Source organism: Oculina patagonica, chromosome 4 (genome assembly GCF_052425735.1).
Source record: "Oculina patagonica isolate OP01 chromosome 4, crgOcupat, whole genome shotgun sequence".
NCBI classification, from domain to species: Eukaryota; Metazoa; Cnidaria; class Anthozoa; order Scleractinia; family Oculinidae; genus Oculina; species Oculina patagonica.
In genome coordinates, this window is record NC_135761.1 from 63536136 (window position 1) to 63547434 (window position 11299).

At 38.4% G+C, this 11299-nt stretch overlaps 1 protein-coding gene across 1 annotated transcript in view; it reads right to left on the reverse strand.

Annotated features, from left to right (window-relative positions):
- Positions 1-11299, reverse strand: part of LOC144651064 (A-type voltage-gated potassium channel KCND3-like) — a 95885-nt gene that overhangs the window by 12692 nt on the left and 71894 nt on the right. The window lies entirely within an intron of this gene.

Sequence of the window (11299 nt, forward strand, 5' to 3'; positions counted from 1 at the left end):
TATACTGGCAGTAAATCTGGCAACAAACTAAAACATTTGGTAGCCAAAAAAAATGCATTTTGAAAGGATACCATTCAGACACTGTGCATGACCCCAAGTATTTTCGAGAAAAATATTACTTTGTTGGTTACAAGGAATGATGCTTTCTAAGGGACTGTGCAATAATTATCGGGGAGGGGGGTGGAAAACAAGTGGGGAAATATTAGGTAATTTATCCTTCTAATGGAGTGAATGTATGACCCCCCTGCCCACTCACACACCTTTTTTAAACAAATACCCAGCACTTTCTTTTATACACCCACCTGTTATTGCTACGAGTTAATGTCTGTTCCAGACGCAGATATACAGCAATACCGACATGTTAACTTGTTGGATATCCGTATCTAAAACAAACATAAGCTCGAAGGAGTCTTCTCATGCCAGAAAGAAGAACGGAGCAAAGAAAAAAGGTCAAAAGAGAAGGGTTGAAGCAGCGGATAGCAGAAAAACAAGGGTCTGCGTACCTTATTATAGGAAAAAAAACGCTTCATGAAATTAACGCGAATTTAAAAAATTTTTAGTTTTTTTTTCCGCGCCGTTAATTGAGTGGAGCGTTATTCTTTATGACCTTAATTTTCATTATTTTGGCACAAATTTTTTGGTAGAGTCCAGACGTTCTTGACCGCTAGGAAAAAGGCATTATTTCATCAGGGTGGAAATCTGTCGGTATCATTAAAACTGTGAAGAACGCTCGAGGCGATACAATTCCTTTTCTTAACCCCCCTTCGTTTAGGTTTATACTCTTAGTGTTGAAGTAGACTTGTTCCAGTTGTCTCAACAAGTGTTTTTCATTGTGTACGTCGCATTGATTTCCTTTATTTGGAAATGTTACTCTCTCTTTCGCGTTAATTTCCTTTATTGGGAAGTAATTTTTCCTTCAATTCGCGTTAATTTCAAATACCTTAATTAACACAAGCGTTAATTTCCTATAATAACGTAATTTTCAGGTCCCTGCGAGGGACACCTCATGAAAATGAATATGACCCAGAGATTTTTGGTGTACCACAACTGGACTCCATTGAAGAAGAAGAATAACAATTATTGTCTTGTTTGCGCGATCTGCTGCGGTCAAATTGTTTTTATGGAGAAGCTGCACAGCTTGTTAGGGAATTTTACAAATGAAGAGTCGATAAGAGAGCTTTTAAAAATTCTCCCAAGGGTGCCAGTCTTTAGAACTTTGTGTTACATCAAGTTAATATTTCCAGTAGTTTTTTCATTCACATCACCTGCAGTTTCTCTGTCTGGTTGTTGTTTGACTTGTTCAGTTGATTGGCCTATCTGTCTATTTGTGACATTAAATTTTAGTTTTTTTTAATCATTCTATGGTCCTGCGATCAGAGTTCAGGGCTTTATTATTAATTATATATTAAAAATAAGAAGCTTGCGCCACGCATATTGTATATCAGTAACAAGGTTGCATCAAGCCTTTCAGTGAGAACTAAAAACACTTTGAATAAAATGTGTAGCCCCCCCCCCCCCCCCCCCCCCCCTCTTGAATATAATGACTTATCTTACTTTGGGAAACTAACTCCAATCCCAGTAGTGCCCATGGACAAGGTGAACATTGCAGAGATGAGGGAATGGGCGAGTGAACATGGACAGAGTGTTCGACAACTGAGGCTTTCTAAGAAGTGTAGCCGTGTCGCAATATCGCATGTTTCTGGGAACCGATGTCGCTTAGCCAACAGCTGTAAATGTCGCTATCGTTTTCCCCGCTATTGTAATGCTGTCGCACTGTGTCGCTGTCGCATTTCAGTGCCATAATGATGCCGCTTGTCGCTGTTAAAATGCTCATGTGTCGCCAGAATTCAGGGTCATGTCGCTTGTCGCTCACAGCTTACTGTTGGGCAGCAAACAACAACATTGCCCATGTCAGCATACGGGCTAAACCTTACACAAGATCCTCTTGAAAGCGCTAGCAATGTAGAGGAAGTCACTGAAGGAAAGGAAGAGGAAGTTATCGAAGAGTATGACTTTGACTCTGATTCCAGTTTATCTTTGTCTCACTTGTCTGAGGATGATGATGAGCAGAATGATGCTCTGGTTCATTCCATCTTTTTTTATTTTATTATTATTATTATTATTGCTCACACAAAGGTTACATGACTTCACACTACATTTACAAAAGTTACAATTCAAAAAGAGAACAAAACTTAATTAAACAGTTAACTTAAAAAAAAACGGTAACAAAGCGGACGTTACAAAAGAAGAAATAGTAGGTATTACAAAATTACAAGATTTACAGTACTAGAGTGAACAAAACTTACAGTGGACTGAAAAAAACCGGTTGCAACGCAGACGTTATAAAGGACAAAAAATAGGTATTACAGAACTAAAAAGACTTGCAAATACAAAAGAGAACTAAACTTACAGTAAACTAAGCAAAAAAAAATAAATTAGGCTTTAAATATAGTTCATTTCATAGGTATTTTTAAATAGATAACTAAAATTGCTTTTTTTTTTTTTTTTTCGATCTATAGATTTGATTCAAATCAGTTTTCCCCATATTTTCAAAAACAAGTGCAACTTTTTTTGGGCGATATGACTTTGTTTTAAAATGTCGAGTTTGTCTTGGAGGCGGAGAAGAAAGCTTGACAACTCGAAATGAAAGACAAATTAGGGCAGTGGCTAGGCTGGATTTTTAAATAAACAATATTTTTCAAGCTGATTTGATGCACTGTTCAAGAACATTGCAAGCTGGAAAAAGTGCGACAGCACTTGGGAACCACTAAAAGACCCTATGAAAGTCTGCCACATTCAAAATCATGTCAACTAACTGACTAAACGATTTTTTTGCTGCTTACTGACTAAGTAGCGTTTTTTTAGCTGCTTACTGACTAAGAAGCATTTTTTAACTGCTTACTGACTATAGCTATACCCCATTGACCCCACTTCCACAGACAGTAGCTGCAAAAGTAACGCATTTTGATGTCTTCCGACTAGAGATGGAGTCTGAACACAACAGCAGAAACCCAAGACTGCGAGAGAGCACCGAGCATCACTAACGCGAAGAGACAGGCAAAGACAACACCCTGTCAGCCTTTTACAAAGTAATAACCCATCGAGGCCTCAAGACAAAGCAGCAGTCCCTGAATTACTGCGTCCCTGCTGGAGTTATAGGGATGAAATGGCATTATCTACAAAGGCTCACAGGTTATGGTACCTCAGTCAATGCTTGGCAAAATCAACACCAACCCATTTGGCTCAGAATCAAACAAACGTATAAAAAGCTACCTAGTAACTGTCTGTCACTTTTTGGGACTAGATCGAGGTTGACAAGCTTGAGGATACCCTATCTTCAACAGCAGAAGCATGTCAACAGCTATCGAGAAAACAAACACCCACTTTGCCAGATTCGGCGCGTTCCAGCAATCTGCCACATTGATAATGGCTCCCAGTCATAAGCGAGCAGTGCAAGCAGTTTTCCGTAGACTACAGCTTTAAGCACACGACATCATTAAAGTACCACCTTAAAGGCAACGGCAGAGCAGAAGTTGCTGTTAAGGTTGCAGGATCCATGCTCAAAAAGGCCGCAGACTTCAACAGTGCGATGCTAAACTACAAGAACACCCCAGCTCAAGGACACACATACTTACCGGCTCAGCGTATGTTCTTACGTCGCACTTAAACCACATTGCCTACCATGGATCAGCTCTTGGCACCTGCCATGATCAACTTCAACATCGTAAAAGAAGACATCACAAAGAAGAGGCAGGATAGCAAAGCATACTATGACAAGTCAGCGGGTAGAGAGCTAACTCCAATCAACGTGAAAAGTTTTGCCTATGCCAAACCGCCCCCACGTAACCGCGGAAACCCCTAAATCTACGGTGAAATGATACAGTAAGACAACCAAAGGTCCTATTCTATATGCACATCACATGGCACTACGATTCGAATGAACAGAGTCTTGCTTAAACCAGCAGCACCACCACCCACTCACCGCTTCCAGTCCACAGCAAGACCAGCTTCAGAGGGAACAACACCTAATGCAATCCCCTTGCATAAGCAAGCATGTGTTAATCCACACGATCAGCCAGCAGCACCAGCTAGTAGATCCAGCCGCCAAACACAGCAACACGATCCAGCCAGCCCGTGTACCCAGAAACACCATGAGAAAGAGATCCAGACAGCAGAACCAACAGTAGCACCGAAGCAGAACAGATATGGGAGAATAATCAAAACCCAAGAAAGACTAGGAGACTTTGTCGTAAACTAGGCTCTCTTTATACAGGGACTAAAAACACATAGAATACTTTGTTGGAAACTGAACTTGTTAATCCACTTTAGTATAATATATCAGTTTATTATATGACTAGCTCCGTGAGCGGTCAAGATAAAACAAATCCCGTGCTCTGATTGGCTACCCGAGCGGTCAAGATGGAGCCATCTTGACCGCTCGGGATCGCCCGCTGTGTTCCCGCAAGCGAAAAAACTTTTAAGTTCCGTCGACGCTACTACAAAAACCTTTTTCGTCGTAAACTTGAGCTGTGAAACCATTTTCCGAAACAACACAAATATTTTCTGCCTGTTTCTAGCGAAAAAGAGTCCGATAACAAAGAAAAAGGTCTTGAAGCGAACGAGAACAAACTAATTAACTTAAACAACAAATGTTAACGAGTTTCGTGGATTTTATTTGCCACAACAACCTGCTTTTACAAAAATTAAAACGCAAAGCGACTTGAAGACATGATATCGGTTTTGTTCGGCGGAAAAGGGAGAGAAGTCAGTGACATACCTATAGCTAAAGAATAAAGAATTCGGCAACCCTGTCGTTTGTTTATCCAGGATAGCCCTTCACTGAGTACATGCGTACTGTTATCAACGGGGTCCTGCTGATTAAAATTAAAAATTACTAATTATATAATATACTATGAAAATTGTGTAAAAAGCGGATCATGCACTTAGTTAAAATCCTTAAAAAACTACAATAAAATATTACAAGTAAAAATCGTCCAATACTTTCCTAAATAAAAGTAACCTTTTAAAACATCTTTTCACCGAAGCCTCCAACGCTCGGGACTCTGCAAAGTGCAGAAACGGACGGTGGATGCGGACGGCGGACGGCAGAATTTTAATAAATTTTAAAAGATAAAAATGGTAATAATATAAAAAATAATAACTAAAATGAAATAAATAATATATTAAAAATCACATTACGAAAAGTCGAAGCATCTTCGGATCACTGTGCTAGAAACTCGTCGAAAAATGCTTAGAAAGTTTGAAAAAGTGCAAAAAGAATGTTTCGTATTAAATTTATTCTCCAAGCACTTATGTATTTATCTCTTTATCTGTCTTATTCTTGAGCTTATAATAATATAAAGGTTTTTCACTGAAGACAGTGTTTGGATAATTTTCAGAAGGCTTCGTTGCACAAATTCTATTCTCGCACTCGTGTTTAATCTTTGTATACTAAGTTTAGATATTAAATACTGCACTAATACCTCAAGGGAAGATTTAAACTCGAACGAACAATATATCTCTTAAACCATCTGGTTCTATTTTCTTTGTAACAACTTCCACTATTTCTGTTATCTCAAAACTCTTCCTTGATATATCGGGTTTGTTATTGTACTTGAAACAAATATATTGTACTGTAAATTGTATTTCGGACGCATAAAATATCGGACGATTTTGTTTTTGGACAATTTTTTTGTCCGAAATAAAAATCGTTCGAAATTTTCTGCAAGTAATGTAGAACCTCAGGCTGTTGATCGGTTAGAATAGATCGTGCAAACTTAAAATGCCTCAGAGGAAGCATGTCAGCATTTGGCTTCTTTGTAGGTTGGGAAACCAATCGAATGCAATTCTGTGTACGCGTTGTCACTTCCCTGTCACATGTGGTTAGCTGGAAGTTCACTTCAGTCTATACAGCTGTCTATAAACGGGCACAGTGTGCAAAATTTACTTACGGTAAAAAGCCTGTATTTAAGAATGCCGGTCGCTTAGAATCCAACATTTCGTGCCAAGAGGATGGAACTTCGATTTCTTTCATACTTTTATGTTAGATAGGCTAGGGTATAACTTAAATCACTGTATAGTTCTTTCAATGGAATATCCTTTTATTTTAAAGAAAAATGCAAATAACGAAAATCCGTTAAAATCGTCATTTGAGGCGCTATATTATTCATGATTTTTGCACGAGTTTGAGAGCCTCGCGTGCAAAAACAAATCACTCTACCGTCTTTTAAACACTCAAACCATAGTTAGCAATCTCTAAACATCTACTAAAATGATTTTGGGAAATATTGCGTTGTTCTTTGTAGACAAAATAATTTAATTTCGAAGGCATACAATTCACTGCCGTAAAAGTACTTGGTAAATAAAATTAATTTTCACCATGTGCGAAACCTTCAAATCGTTTAAGCTTCTGGTGGTTGAATGTTAGAAGAATGGTGTATAAATCCCTGTAAAAATTTCTCCGGGCAAATGATTAAAAGCGACGTGAGAGCTTTTCGAATTCGGTTAAATATGCAAATATTTGACCTTCCGCGGTCAACTTTGAAGTTACGGGTCAGAAATAATTTTTGTTCCGTGTTCCAAGTCCTAACCCATTTAAGACCAAATTGAGCATATGAAAAAAATATGTAATTTTCTAACCTTTATCTGCTGTAAAAGGTAGGTTCGAAGGCCATTTTAGCATGATTACGGCTCTTATCATTCGTCGCATCAGACGTGCCCAACGAAACCGCTCCACAAAATATCCGCTCTGCAAGGTAAACTTGAGCTGGCTGGCAAATTTAGGAATAAGATTGAGCGCTTGCTGGGACGGTTTTCCTTGGAGAAAATTTGCTGGGATTTTATAAAATATCGATTGTACCTGGGGAAAATGAACCAAAATCTTTCTGCTGGCTAAAACACAGACAAAAAAAGACGCGCGGATAAACGAGAATTTAATAACTGACTAACTTACATTTGTAAACATTATGAAGTAATTGCTAACTTTATTTCTATTGTTTCTATCGGTTATTCTGCTGTCACTGAAGAGGCAAAACAGGCCTGTTTCCTTTTCTTTATGTAATCCGAGCATGTGAACGATTTAGAGTCAGTTGAACAGCGCGCTCGGCCCAAAGCGAATGTGTGGCTATCTAGCCAGCGTTTTATGGAATAACTACGCATAGGATAACCAGCTTGACCGACATAGTTCTTGGTGAGTATCGAGTGGTCCCTTTTCTCTGTTGATTAAGCAGTCTTGAGCAGTTTAAGCGGCGTTTGATGAATAATATCGTGTTCAACTTTTCAGCTTTCCGGCGCGCGCGATGGGATGTAAGAAACACACAAGTTATTCAAGGTCATTCAGGTGGTGTATTACCGGGTATATTTTAAAGCAGCTGCCCCAAATTGTAAGTACAGTGTTAATGGTCTTTTGTGTAGCTCTTACCTGCATGAAAATATACCATTCGACGAGGTTTTCGTTAGCTGGAGGATAGCATTCATGAACATGTATTTTCATTGTTCGCTAATAAATCCGAATGAAACAAAATCGAAAGATGAAAAGAGACCATTCATTCGACCTCGAAAAGATATTAGCAGATCATTTTAATCCATAAGGCATTCCTGACAAAAATACATCAACGAATAAAAGCCCGCATTTTATTTTGCAACTGTAACGGTAAACGGGCGGCACAGTTTTTAAATTTATGCGCGCCGCGCGCGCGTGCTGGATAACTCCTGGATCACTTTTCCTTGGTGCACGTAACTTTTTATAATGGTCTTTATATCAGTTACTTTTTGGCAAAGTAATTAATCTTGTATTCAGATCAGAAGGGCCTGAGGGACGTTTAAACTATAAGCATGACAAGGAGTCGAGAAAACGATCCCACGAAAAATTGTCTCATCGTGATCAGATATCTGGCTATTAATTATTTATTTCCGGCTTCGCTAAATCATTTTTTTACAACATTATTTTCACGTTGCTTGTGCAGCAAACATTTTTCGAAAGGGATGAAAATATATCGAAACTGAATTGAAATGGCGATATGTGGAAAAAATAATAATAATAATAATAATAATAATAATAATAATAATAAAACTACATTGCTTTTGCACTCCGTGACGCATTTTTCAGATTGTGTGACAACCCTGATGACGGTCGCGCGCAAAGCCGAAACAAGTATTCCTTTGATTCATTTGACCGAGAGGTAACAAATGTCAGCCCTTTAAATTAAAAGGTAACATTCCGAGATAGGTTTCAGTCTTTTTTTCGAAGAGGTCGAATTGCCTAATTTTTTTATGCTTGTCGTCATAATTGCAGAATACCGCTCATGTGAGCAGTGCTTACATTGGTTTCTGTGATTCATGCATACTCCGACGAGAGACACAATAATTGCAGTTTGTCCAATTTATTGCATTTTGAAGCATTTTCAGCCAAATGATTAGTTCATTTCCGTTTTCTGAAGATCCTCATGTCGGGACTGTTAAAATCAATTGGCCTAATTATTCTGCCTTATTATTTTTTTATGGCCGCTTGTTTTAAGAGTTTTCTAAAACATCAGCAACAAAGATGAGAAGAACTTTCGGACGCGTTTCGATACGATAATTATTTTGTGCTTGTCGCCATGGTTGCCGACTACCGCTCATGTGAGCAGTGCTTGCATTGGTGTTTGTGACTCATACTCCGATGAGAAACAAAATAATTATGGCAGTTAGTTTCAAGAGTTTTCTTAAACATCAACAACAAGATGAAAAGAACTTTCGGACTCGGTTCGATGCGATAATTATTTTGTGCTTGTCGCCATGGTTGCAGACTACCGCTCATGTGAGCAGTGCTTGCATTGGTGTTTGTGACTCATACTCCGATGAGAAACAAAATAATTATGGCAGTTAGTTTTAAGAGTTTTCTTAAACATCAACAACAAGATGAAAAGAACTTTCGGACTCGTTTTAATGCGATAATTATTTTGTGCTTGTCGCCATGGTTGCAGACTACCGCTCATGTGAGCAGTTCTTGCATTGGTGGTTGTGACTCATACTCCGATGAGAAACAAAATAATTATGGCCGCTTGTTTTAAGAGTTTTCTAAAACAGAAACAACAAGATGAGAAGAACTTTCGGACTCGTTTTAATGCGATAATTATTTTGTGCTTGTCGCCATGGTTGCCGACTACCGCTCATGTGAGCAGTGCTTGCATTGGTGTTTGTGACTCATACTCCGATGAGAAACAAAATAATTATGGCCGCTTGTTTTAATAGTTTCTAAAACAGAAACAACAAGATGAGAAGAACTTTCGGACTCGTTTTAATGCGATAATTATTTTGTGCTTGTCGCCATGGTTGCCGACTACCGCTCATGTGAGCAGTGCTTGAATTGGTGGTTGTGACTCATACTCCGATGAGAAACAAAATAATTATGGCCGCTTGTTTTAAGAGTTTTCTAAAACAGAAACAACAAGATGAGAAGAACTTTCGGACTCGTTTTAATGCGATAATTATTTTGTGCTTGTCGCCATGGTTGCCGACTACCGCTCATGTGAGCAGTGCTTGCATTGGTGTTTGTGACTCATACTCCGATGAGAAACAAAATAATTATGGCCGTTAGTTTTAAGACAGTGTTAAGAGTTTTCTAAAACAGAAACAACAAAGATGAGAAGAACTTTCGGACTCGTTTTAATGCGATAATTATTTTGTGCTTGTCGCCATGGTTGCCGACTACCGCTCATGTGAGCAGTGCTTGCATTGGTGTTTGTGACTCATACTCCGATGAGAAACAAAATAATTATGGCCGCTTGTTTTAAGAGTTTCTAAAACAGAAACAACAAGATGAGAAGAACTTTCGGACTCGTTTTAATGCGATAATTATTTTGTGCTTGTCGCCATGGTTGCAGACTACCGCTCATGTGAGCAGTGCTTGCATTGGTGTTTGTGACTCATACTCCGATGAGAAACAAAATAATTATGGCCGTTAGTTTTAAGAGTTTTCTTAAACATCTACAACAAGATGAAAAGAACTTTCGGACTCGGTTCGAAGCGATAATTATTTTGTACTTGTCGCCATGGTTGCAGACTACCGCTCATGTGAGCAGTGCTTGCATTGGTGTTTGTGACTCATACTCCGATGAGAAACAAAATAATTATGGCAGTTAGTTTTAAGAGTTTTCTTAAACATCAACAACAAGATGAAAAGAACTTTCGGACTCGTTTCGACGCGATAATTATTTTGTGCTTGTCGCCATGGTTGCCGACTACCGCTCATGTGAGCAGTGCTTGCATTGGTGTTTGTGACTCATACTCCGATGAGAAACAAAATAATTATGGCAGTTAGTTTTAAGAGTTTTCTAAACATCAACAACAAAAATGAGTATCATTCTCGGATTCGTTTCGCCATAATAAAAGTATCATACATTCAAAAGTGAAGTAAAACAAACTATTCAATTATTGTGTCCTTGTCGCCATCGCCTCCGTTCATCCTACAGACTGTGCCTTGCTGGCATTTTTTAGCATCTAACTGTGCCGTTCATCAAAAAGACTGTGCTTCGCCAACTCGTACTTGAAACATCTAAACGTGCCATACATGCAAAAGATTCTGGAAGAAGAATAATCTCACTCTGCGATGTTGGCCTTTGAGTCATCTTCGTGTGCCGTTCACAGAATAGACTCTGCGTTACTGGCAGTGAAATCATCTTTATATCCCATCCATCAAATATAATTAATGGTTAAATTATGTCTTTTATATTGATCATATAATAGCATTTTCATCTGAAAAGATAATGATAATTTAGTTTAGTTTAGAATTCTACCTGCTTAGCGGACATTTTGTTCTATAAAAAAATCGATTAAAGCGTTTGTGCTGAAATGGTTCAAGCTGTATTCACGTTCACTGATTTATCGATGGGTTCATCAGTTTTAATCTCGAGGTAAGTGACAAGTCCATTTTTAGTTAAAAAGTAAACAAAAGTATTTTGTCTTAGACAGAAACAAGTAGAAAAACACTATTTTCATTAAGTAATTTTCCGGAATTGTCTGTTTAAGGACACAAACCATTTTTTTTTCGGCGTAAAACTACTTGCTGGCAAAAGAGGACAGAAAATCAACATACCTTGCAGAAAAAGGTGAATAAACGTTCCTGGCTGGGAAAGCAGGACAAAAACAAAAATTGCTGGCAAAAAAGGGTCAACAAATGTTCCTGGCTGGGAAAAAGTCAGAACATTTTGGATGCTGGCTGGCGAAAACGGCTATTAAAATAATTGCTAGCTGGCTCTGAAGAGCGGATATTTTTTTCCTACGGTAGTTAAAAATTAACTGAAAATGCCTTTGCGCATGC